Raw genomic sequence first — 11,887 nt, 5'->3', positions numbered from 1 at the left:
CCCAGAGAGAAGATAGAGTCAAAAGGTATGAACTTTTTCTTAAAAAAAAAAAAAAATCAGACCACTGATCAGGGACCACTTCACATCCTTCTTTAAGGTCCAGCTAAAAATGTCATCTTGGGTACTACACCCGCACATAAAAACTGGATAGGAAATGTTTTGTTTAAAAAGGCTTGAGCCACCTAAAGTCTTATAGTACAAAATCCCAAACCTACCTCCAGAATGGCCAGGTACATTTTTTTTAATAAGGAAGACTTATTTTTTCTTCTTTTTAATGTTTATTTATTTTTTGAGAGAGAAAGAGGGTGTGAAAGGGGGAAGTGCCAGAGAGAGAAGGAAACAGGATCTAAGCGGGTTCTGCTGCCAGCAGAGCCCAATGCGGGGCTCAAGCCCTCAAACCACGAGATCGTGACCTGAGCCAAAAGTCAGATCTTAACCGACTGAGCCATCCAGGGGCCCCAAGAGTCATTTATTTTCCCCGCCAGAAGTGTATGAGAATTCCCTTTTCACTATACTCATGCCAAGGTGGAGTATTATCTGTGAGAACACGTTCCAGTTTGAAAGACAAAAAAAAAAAATGCTCATTTCATCGTTCTCTCTTAATTTGGGGTTGACATTGGCGGTCACTTTGGCAGGACTTTCTGGACAAGGGAGGTGGCTTTCCTGTTTCCTGTGCGGCTCACCTGAGGCCTGCCTTTGACTCTTCTCTCTGTTCCTTCAGGACAATATGACCATGGGATATTGTTTTAAATCCAAGTGAAATTCACGTAACATACAATTGACCATTTAAAGCAAAAAATGCCGTTGGTATTTAGTATCTTCACAATGTTGTGCAACCATCCGCTCTATCAAGTTCCAAAGCATTTTCATCGCCCCCCAAGGAGAGCCCATTCCCATGAAGTAATCACTCTCCATTCCTCCCCTCCCCACCCCTACCCCCCACATCCTGGCAGCCACAAATCTGCTTTCTGTGATTTAACTATTCAGGGAATGTCATATAAATGGAATCATATATTATATGACTTTTTGTATCTGGCTTCTTTCATTTAGCGATACGGGTTTTTTAAAATCAATTTTTAAAATGCTTTTATTTATTTTTGAGAGCAGCATGAGCAGGGAAGGGTCAAAGAGAGAGGGAGACACAGAATCCAAAGACAGTCTCCAGGCTCTGAGCTAGCTGTCAGCACAGAGCCCGACATGGGGCTCGAACCCACGAACCGCAAGATCACGACCTGAGCCGAAGCAGGACGTTTAACCGATTGAGCCACCCAGGCGCCCCTTTAGCGATATGTTTTGAGGTCCATCCATGCTATACAGCATGTATCAATACTTCAGTCCTTTTTATGACTGAAGAATAGTCCTCTGAATGGATATACCACAATTTTTAATCCATTCATCCAGTGATGGACATGTGGGTTGCTTCCACCTTCTGGCTATCAGGGGTTCTGCTGTCAGGAACGTTCACCACGACTGATTTTTGTGAAGTAACACTTGGGTCGTGATCTGACAAAGCAAGTTTTCTAACCTATGAGTTTTTTAAGTATGAAAATTCTGTGACTCTGTAAAGGCAAATCACACTTTGACAGACGTTTAATGGAACCGACTCTGTTGGTTTTCAGGAATGTCTGGCTGAGGGGGTGGGGGTGCCAGGAGAAAGAAGAAATATCTGTAGAGGGTAGGGAAGAAAATGAGCATTTGTTGAGCCTAATTTGTCTTGGGCCTAATTCATTTGTCTTGGGCCTAATTCATTTGTCTTGGGCCTAATTCTAGATAGCAGATACTGCCATGCCTGTGTCCCCTGGGCCACCTGGAGTCAGCTTGCTTTTTTTCTTTTTTCATCTTAGTGAGTTACTTAATCTCTGTGCCTCAGGGACTCCTTTATAACGTGGTCATCATAGCGCCTGCCACCATAAACACAAAAGGAGCTAACAAATGTGACGTGTTTGGCACATCGTATGTGCTCAGAAATGCTCATCATGGGGCGCCTGGGTGGCTCAGTCAGCTAAGCATCTGCCTTTGATCTTGGCCCAGGTCATGATCTCACCGTTGTGAGTTTGAGCCCCGCATCGGCGGGCTCTACGCACCCTCTCTCTCTCTCTCTCTCTCTGCCCCTCCCCTGCTCGCATGCTCGCACACTCTACCTCTCAAAATAAAGAAACATTAAAAAAAATGTCAATCAGATTTCATAAATAGAACGAGCATTGGCCTTGGGAAGTAAAACACATCAGCTCGGGTTTGCTTAGCTGCGAAGTCCGGCTGAAGATGCCCCTTTTGGAAGATGACTGTGAGGGGTAAACGCAATGCCATCACCTGGGTAAACCATAAAGCCGGCGCCCGCCTGAGGGGAGGGCCGGTGCGGGCCATGCCAGCCGCCCCATCTCTCCGGTGGCTGTGACCTCCACCAAGCAAGAGGGGCCAGCGCTGAAGAGTGGGTGAGACCACGTCAGAGTCCCAGGCCACTTCCTCCTTGACCTCTGGAGAAGGGTGTGACCTCAGGCAAGGCCATGTCCCTTGAGCCTTGGTTTCCCTGGGAAGGAGTGGTTGGGTTTAGGGACGTCGCTAAATGCCCTCCCAGCTCCGGAGGTCTAGGGAGAGGTCCCGTCCCGGGACAGACACCCGCACTTCCACACACACCCACGCTCACATACATGCGTCCCTACGCATCCCTGTGTATATGCGCAGGCTCACACGCACGTTCCAGAGACGAAGTGGCTGCACATTGCCCAGGCCACTTGAGGCACGTCCAGGGAGCCTTAGGCCGCAGGGCGTGTTGGCCTTGGAAATCACCCCAAAGAAGAAGGTGTCTGGAAAACACTTCCAGTCGTTTTCATGCTTGGACGCTGTTTTCTCCTTAGGCTCCGCCTCCCCTTTGGTCACTTTGCAGATTTGGGATCAGGCCACATGGCCCTCTGGAGGGCTGGGTTGGGGGGCATGGGGCGCCTTGAAAGACCAGCCTGTGCTGTTCTTTCCTCACGGCCCCCTCCCCAGCTCCTGCAAGGGTCTAACGGACCCACAGGGGGAAGTAAACAGCCCCACAGTGTTTACAGCGGTCGGAAAATGGGGCTCTGCCCTGCAGAGGAAGCCAGAGCTGGGGTTAAAGGCAGAGCAGCGGGCCCTGTGCACAGACTGGGAGGGAAGCCGAGGACAAAGTGCGCGTGCGGGTCCCCTCTGGATCCCAGCCCTTCATCTCTAAGTGCCCAGACACCTCGGGGTGGCAAGGAATAGAATTGTCTTCGTCTTCTAGAACTATGCCTCACTTTTCACTTCCGGTCCCTTTTCCATCAGGCTCCGGGGAAAATAGAGAATCTGTTCCAGAAGTTTCTATGGTTCTGAGGTCTTTTTTTTTTTTTTAATGTTTTTAATGTTTTATTTATTTCTGAGGGAGAGAGACAGCGTGAACAGGGGAGGGTCAGAGAGAGAGGGAAGCACAGAATCTGAAGCAGGCTCCAGGCTCGGAGCTACCTGTCAACACAGAGCCAGATGGGGGGCTCGAACCCACAAACCGTGAGATCATGACCTGAGCCGAAGTCGGTCGCTTAACTGACTGAGCCACCCAGGCGCCCCTGTAGTTCTGAGGTCTTAATGCAATGCTGGGTGGTAGGCAGCTGGCCTGTGGTTCTCAGACAAGAATCCCCAGGTCCCTTCTGAGGCTGTCCTTGAGTGGTCCGCGGGTCCTCCCTCGGTCCCATGTGTCCCTGTTTGTGATCACTGGCCCAGCCTAGATGCCTCCTCGGGCCTTTAGCCCCAGACTCCTGCTCTCTTCCTAATTTCTGCTGTAGGGGCTGCAGGTCTCTTGCCCTTTGTCGTTCTTCTTCAGGTGAGCAGACTGTGCTCCTGCTTCTGGAAGGGGGTCTCCTTTCCCCCCTGTTTCTGGCCAAAGTGTTTGAACCCTTGCCCAAATCTTCTTTTCTCCCTTTATCACCTCTGGAAACCATCTCCGTTCTCCTGAAGGCTAGGCTCTTTTTATTTCTTATTTATTCGTTTAGAGAAAGAGACATAAACAGCGTGAGTGGGGGAGGGGCAGAGAGAGAGAAAGAATCCCAAGCAGGCTCCACGTGTCAGCCCAGAGTCCAATGAGGGGCTCGACCTCACGAAACCCTGAGATCAGGACCTGAGCTGAGACCATGAGTGGGACCCTTCACTGACTGAGCCACCCGGGCACCCCAACGGCTTAGGCTCTTCAAAGAGCTTTATCTTTTAAACATTTTTAACTAAACAGCTTTTTTTTTTTTTTTTTTTTTTTTTTTTTTTTTTTTTTGCCATGGATTGACGTGCAGTTGACAAGGGAGCTTTAGGGTTTTTCTGCCTCCCTTCCTCTTCCTCTCCACTCTGCTTCAACCCTCAAAACCGCCGGAATGAGGGCAAGGGCATGAAAAACACAGGGCGAGAAGTGAACATTGGTGAGTATAGCAAAATAATATCCGAGCCGCCTGCCCTGACCCATGTACTCTCTCCACAAGCTCCTGATGTTATGCTCATTTCACAGAGGAGGAAACTAAGGCTTAATGACATTGCAGAACTAACAGGTGTCCTTCTCATGTGCCAGATCAAACCACTTTATAAAACGGGTGTGCCCTGGGTCAGTGAACTAGACCCCACACTTGTTATTATGCAGAAGAATCCTTTATTCAAACAGAGCCTACCGTGGACGACCTGACAAGTGTGTTTCCGCTCTGGTTGGAGGCGCCTGGGCTGAGGGCTTAGGGTGCAGTCCCCCCCCCCCCCCTGCACGCCCCCCCCCCAACCCTGTGATGCATCTAAGGACATTTCCGTGATGTCCCGGGCCCAGGAGCACCTTGGCAACACCTCTTGGTGGCTGGTCCAGTGGATTTCACATCACACATAGCTTGGCTCTTCCCTTGAGGCTGCTGGGCTCCACTCCTGGATGCCATGGGAGGGTCAGATCGTTGGCTTTGGGAGGGTTTGGAGCCCAACGCACCCCTTGCTGCCCAATCTCTCCACTGCATCCGATGCCATCAGCCAAGCTGCATGGGGCCAGTTGCTTTAAATAAACATTAATCTGGCTCCGAGCTAGATTGACAAGGCCTTTGGGAAAGGCTGGAAAGAACACGGCTACAATTGCTCCCCCCAAGACTTCCTTTTTTTTTTTCTTTTTGGCAAATCTTTTCATGGCGGCTGCTGCCATTTCATCCCCTCCCTTTTTATTCATAAAATGGACGTTTCAAGAGACACCCATAGCCCTTGGGCTTTCCTGGCTGGTTGGTCCATCATTCAGGCACCGGCAAGCGTTAGGTGAGCACCTAGTGAATGCCTGGTTACACACAGGGACGCAGAGGTGAGGAAGGCGCTTCTCCATCACCATCCATGGACCACAGGTCATGCCTCTGTGCTTCGCTAGCCCTGGGAAATCATAGCGGACATGTGCTGGCCCCTGGCCACCCAACATTCACTTCCCCTGACAGCCCCCTGGTTTCCTTTCCCATGACCTGGCCTTCAAGAGTGAGGCCTTTGCTGAGACCACGAATCGGGGCACCTTCTGCTGCCCTCGTGGAAGCCAACAGGATCGCTAGAGGTTTTCTCGACCACAGTTCTTCCTCCGCCCCAGTGAGACCAAAGCCTGATCACGGGGCCGAAGTCCTTCTGGAGAGGCAGGTGGCTTCCTGAGCTCAGCAGGGGAACCTGACCGCGGAGGACCTTCTCTTCGCTTCGGGTACTTCTTCCAAGGCTGGTGCTCCAGGCTTCCTGTGGGTGCTGGGCTTCTCCCAAACTTCCTTCCCTTCCCTCCCCTCCCTTCCCTTCCCTTCCCTTTTGACAGCGAGATCTAGTCTGTGCGGCTTGCAGGCCAAGAACCCCAGCCAATGTGCCAGTGACCCCGTGTTATTTCGGGTGCATCTCTCATGCTGGGAGCAGACGTCGCCCAGCCCCTGTTCTGGGCCGGATACTGTGGACACACTGACCCGGAAGACGGCAGACAAACAAGGGATAAGTGTGAAAGTGTCAGGAATGCCGTGGAAACGGAACAAGGGAGGGAGAGGTCAGCCCCACCCAAAGGCGGGGCCTCCGAACCGAGTTCCCTGCTTTTGCCCTTGACCCCACTCTCCCCTCACCTCGGCTTTCTCCATGTGGCTTTCACAGACCAGATCAAGTCATTGCAGGGCTCAAACCCACCCGTGGCCCCCTGTCTCACTCCGAAAGGGAGCCAAAGTCCTCCGACGGCCCTCTGTGACCCGCTTACTCACGAAAGGATTCTGTCTCCCAGCCCCTGTGCAGCCGCGTGGGGCCACAGGGCCAACCTCTCACCCGTGGGACCGGGTTGCAGGGAGTCGGTGCATAACCCACTCACCTGCCCAGGACGAAATGCTGCACTTGAGTTTCTTCACTTTCCCTTCTCACCTCTGACTGGAAGGGCCACAGCCAGAACAGCCTGGAAGCCACCAGGTGAAGGAAGGTGGCTCCTGGATGACTGAGGACGTGGAACGGAGCTGCCTTTTTTTAAAATTGTTTAATGTTCATTTATTTTGAGAAAGAGAGAGAGAGCTCAAGCTGGGGAGGGGCAGAGAGAGAGAGAGACCCAGAATCCGAAACAGGCTCCAGGCTCTGAGCTGCCAGCACAGAGCCTGACACGGGGCTCGAACTCACGAGCCGTAAGATCATGACCTGAGTGCCCAGCGGTGCCTCGAAGGTTCTAGAAGTTGGTAGCCGAACTCTGCAGACCTCTTATCTTCCCTCATCCATCTGCTGAGGATTTGGACTTTTCTTTGTCAGACTGAGTTAGTAGCATACTCTTTCCTTGTGTGTCCCATACCTCTGAATTTGCTGGAGGCTCGGAAACCAGATCATCATTTACCAGTGACTACGGTAAATGTGAATAAATGGGTGCTGAGGGAGGCCTGAGAAACTCTTCTGTGAGAACGGGTGTGATTTACTGCATAGGCTCCGGGGTGTCCGTAGCTTCTGAGATGTCTCTGGCCCTCTTCTTTTCTCTGGTTTTCTAGACATCGGAGGTCGCTGAAAAGTAACCTTGGAATGAGTGAGGTGTGACTGCCCTCTCTCTTCTGAGGAAAACATTGTTCTCCTCCCTCCTTACTAACAAACATGGAAACTGTGGCCCATGGACAATACTAACCAAAATCCAACTTTGTTTTCTATAGAAATGGACACCTTTTCCTTGAAATTTTGTTAAAAAAATAAAGTAAAAGACTAAAGGGTCAAGAGTCATTAAGACACTATTGCAGAAGAATGAGGAGGGAGTGGGTTGTCCTGCCTGTATAAAGATTTATTCGTAGCAAAGGTAGACAAAGACGGCATGGAACTGAATGGAGGAAGGACACAGAGATGGATCACGGGCTGATCGGAACTCAGACCACCACAGACGTGGTTACTACAGATCAGTGGGAGAAGAAGGGACTCATGGAGCACAACACTAGAACAAGTGACTAAAGTGCAAAATATAATATTATATCCCTTCCTCAAATTCTGCTCAAGGAGTCCAGATAGATTTTCTATTTATTTTTGTGAGACTCTATTTTTCAGTGATCTCTACACCCAGTGCGGGGCTCGAACTTACAACTCAGAGAGCAAGAGTCACACGCTTTACCAACTGAGTAAGCCAGGCACCCCATATTTAGTTTAAAAAGTATATCTGGTGGAGCACCTAGCTGGCTCAGTCGGCTGAGCGGCTGAATCTTGATTTCAGCTCAGACCATGCTCTCAGGGTGGTGAGATCAAGCCCTGCATCAGGCTCTGTGCTGAGCCTGGACCTTGCTTAAGATTCTCCCTCTCCCTTTGCTCCTCTCCCCTGCTTGTGCTCTCTCTCTCAAATTAAAAAAGAATTAAATGTAAAAAGCCAAGCTTTAAAACTTAAAAAAAAAACCTACATGAAAATATGTTTATGACCATGAACTTTATTAAAGAATGTCTTAAACGGGGCGCCTGGGTGGTTCAGTTGGTTGAGCATCTGACCTCGGCTCAGGTCATGATATCGAGGTTCATGAGTTCAGACTCCATATCGGGCTCTGTGCTGACGCTGCGAGCCTGGAGCCTGCTTCAGATTCTGTGTCTCCCTTGCTCTCTGCCCCTCCCCAGCTTGCACTCTGTCTCTCTCATAAATAAATACCCATTAAAAAATAAATAAATATATAAATAAGGAAGAGTTTCTTCAATAAGACACAAAAGGCCCACCCACATCATGAAGGATAAGATTGATGAATTTGACTATCTTAACGTTTTAAATTCTGTTATGACAAAAGGAACCATAAATAAGAAGAGACAAGACATTTGTAATTTATTGCCACTGGTTCATATCCAGGATATATTTTTAAATCCCTATACGTCAATAAAAAGGAAGAATTTAGGAGACACATGAAATTCACAGAAGAGGAAAACCAAATGGTCAGAAAGAAACAAAAAAATGCTCAACCTCACGAGTAACCGTGGGAATTCAAACAAAACTAATGAGACCTCATTTCAGGTGGGTCAGATTGGCCAAAATTAAAAAGCCCGATAACACCATGTTGATGACGACGGGGGAAAGGAGAAGTCGCACATTTCTGGTGGGACTATAAATTGGTACAAGCCCACAGTTCCTTATCCTCAATTCGCAAATTCCCAAAACTCTGACAACCGCAAGTTTTTTTCACCCCTAAGTTTGCCTTAAATGCACTTCAGGACAAACCCTGATCTAGAATAGAAAGCAGGGTCCTGAAGAGAAATTTGTACCCCCGTGTGCAGGACAGCATTGTTCACAACAGCTAGAACATGGAAGCAACTCAAGTGTCCACAGATGAACGGATAAGGAAGTGTGATGTACACACACAAGCACGGAATAGTATTCAGCCTGGAAAAAGAAGGAAATCCGGACATGTGCAGCGACATGGATGAATCTTGAGGATGAAGTAAGCCAATGGCAAAGAGACAAATATTGTATAACTCCTCTCGTAGGAGGTATTTAGGGCGGTCAAAATCATAGAGACAGAAATTGTATGGTATTCTCCGGGGTCTGGGAGGGGAAAAGAATGGGGAATTATTGTTTCATAGGTACAGAATTTCAGTTTCCTAAGATGAAAATGATTCTGTGGATGGATGGAGAGCTGTACAACACTGATTGTATTTCACACAGGTGAACCAACTGCGCCTTCAAAAAATGGGTAAGATGGTAAATTTTGTTATGTGTATTTTACCACGGTAAAAAAAGAAGACACTGAATTAATTTGAGTTCTTTATAGTCTTCATTTGTCCCATGTAATGTGATTGTCCATATGGGAATTTGGAGAAATTTGGAGAAAAGAATTTGAAGAAATATTACTGTTTGATTCTGGGGTGCCCCACCGGGGGTTTTAGATGATAGGTGGTATATCCACCATATTACATTGAAACATTTTTATTTTTAAATATTTTTAAAAATATTTTTTTATTTTTAAAATATTTTTAAATTTAAAATAGATTTTTCTTTCTTTTTTGTACAGTTTTTTTTTAAAGGTCTATTAATTTATTTTGAGAGAGAGAAAGAGAAAGAGAGCATGGGAAGGGCAGAGAGAGAGAGGGAGAGAGATAGAATCCCAAGCAAAATCCCAAGTGCTGTCAGCACAGAGCCCAACATGGGGCTCGAACTCATGAACCGTGAGAGCATGACCTGAGCCAAAATCAAGAATCAGACACTGAACTGACTAAGCCACCCAGGCAACCCCCTTTTGTACAGTTCTTTTACAATTTTTTAAATGTTTTTATTTTTTAAATTTATTTCTGAGACAGAAAGAAAGAGAAAGGGCAGGGGAGGGGCAGAGAGAGGAAGAGAGAATCCCAAGCAGGCTCTGCACTGTCAGCACAGAACCTGATGCAGGGCAGGGCTCGAACCCACGAACCATGAGATCATGACCTGAGCTGAAGCCGGATGTTTAACCGACTGAGCCACCCAGGCGCTCCCCCCCACCCCGCTTTTCTACAGTTCTAAGAATTTTAACACATGTGTAGCTGTGTGTAACTATCACCACAATCAAGATACAGAACAACCCCAAACAACCCCGATTTCTCCCCTTTATAATCACACTCTCCTCCCAGGCACCCCCGCTCCTGGCAGCCATCAATCTGTTTTCCACCCCTCGAGTTTTGTCTTTTCAAGAAGAAATAGAATCGTTCAGCGTATTACATTTTTAAGATCAGAACCATTCCAAAATTGGAAACGATATGGTCCCAAGTGTTTCTGAGGAATTTGTGAGAGCAGAAGATATGCTACTATTTGCCTGGAAACTTCCCCACATGTTTGCACAAGGGACACGTACAAGAATCTTTCTCGCAGGGCCATGCATCATAACAGAAAGGCAAGCAGCAAACAGTTCATCAGTAAGAAGATGGATCAATAAACTGAGGTTTATTCGTACAATTGAAAACGATGCAAATAGCATTTTAAAAGAATGGATCCAGGGCCGCCTGGGTGGCTCAGTCAGTTGAGCATCCGATTTCAGTTCAGGTCATGATCTCACCGCTCATGGGTTTGAGCCCCACGTCGCGCTCTGTGCTGACAGCTCAGAGCCTGGAGTCTGCTTCAGGTTCCATGTCTCCCTCTCTCTCTGCCCCTCCCCTGCTCGCACTCTGTCTCTGTCTCGCTCTCAAAAATAAATAAACGTAAAAAAAGAAAAGAAACAAATGCCAAATGCCAAAACCTCCACAGTATGGCAGATGTTTTCCGGGAGGTATTAGTTACAGATTAGTTACAGATTGTTAAGGAAGGAAATAAGGAAGCCTGACCTATCCTAGAGGAAGAGGGGAAGCAGGCAGTCAGAGGCTGCAATTTAATTTTAATCGTGTTAAAGTACACATAACCTAAAATTTATCATCTCAGACTTTTTTTAGGTTTATTCGTTTTAAGAGAGAGAGAGAGAAAGAGAGAGAAAACACCAGTGGGGGAGGGTCAGAGAAAGGGGAAGACAGAAGATCGGAAGATCTGTGCTGACAGCACAGAGCCCAGTGCAGGGCTTGAACTCCCAAACTGTGAGATCATGACCTGAGCTGAAGCTGAACGCTTAACCGACTGAGTCACCCAGGCGCCCCTCATCTCTTTTTAACTCTATAGTTCAGTAGCATGAAGTACATTCATGCGCAACCATAACCACGATCCCTCCATAGAACTCTTCATCTTAAACGGAAACTCTATACTCCCCTGCCCCCCTTCCCTATTCCAACCCTGGTAAATCTTCTGTCTTGATGAGTTTACTACTCTAGGTACCTGGTGTAAGTGGAAATGTACAGTATTTGTCCTTTGGTGACTGATTTATTTCCCTTAGCACAATGTTTTCAAGGTTCATCCGTGTTGTAGCCTATGTCTGAATTTCCTTCTTTTTTCAGGCTGAGTAAGATTCCATTGTATGTATAGCCCGTATTTTGTTATCCATTCATCTGTTGATAGACACCTACTTCCACTGCTTGGTGACTGGGAAAAATAGTGCTACGAACATGGGCATACAAGGTTCTTTTTGAATTTCTGCTGTCTTTTCTCCCCCAATTTTAAAATATTTATGTATTTATTTTGAGAAAGAGAGAGCAAGTGCATGCTTGAGCAGGGGAGGGGCAGAGAGAGAGGGAGAGAGAGAATCCCAAGCAGGTTCCACGTGGTCAGTGCAGAGACCTCAGGACAGTGAGATCACAACCTGAGCTGAAATCAAGAGGCAGACGTTTAATTGACTGAGCCACCCATGTGTCCCTGAGTTTCTGCTTTCAATTCTTTCTGGTATATTGCTGTATCATATGATAATTCTATTTTTAATATTTTGAGGAACTGCCATGCTGTTTTTGTTTTTTTTTTTACAAAAGCCGCTCTGTTTTACATTCCCTCTGATGGACGCACAAGGGGTCCAATTTCTCCACATCCTTATCAACACTTGTTGTTTTTGGGGTTTTTAAAATTCTTGTTTATTTAAGTAACCTCTACACC

This window comes from Crocuta crocuta, unplaced genomic scaffold (assembly GCF_008692635.1).
Source record: "Crocuta crocuta isolate KB4526 unplaced genomic scaffold, BGI_CrCroc_1.0 scaffold149, whole genome shotgun sequence".
NCBI classification, from domain to species: Eukaryota; Metazoa; Chordata; class Mammalia; order Carnivora; family Hyaenidae; genus Crocuta; species Crocuta crocuta.
The sequence above is the reverse complement of the archived record's forward strand: the minus strand, read 5'-3'. Positions refer to the sequence as shown.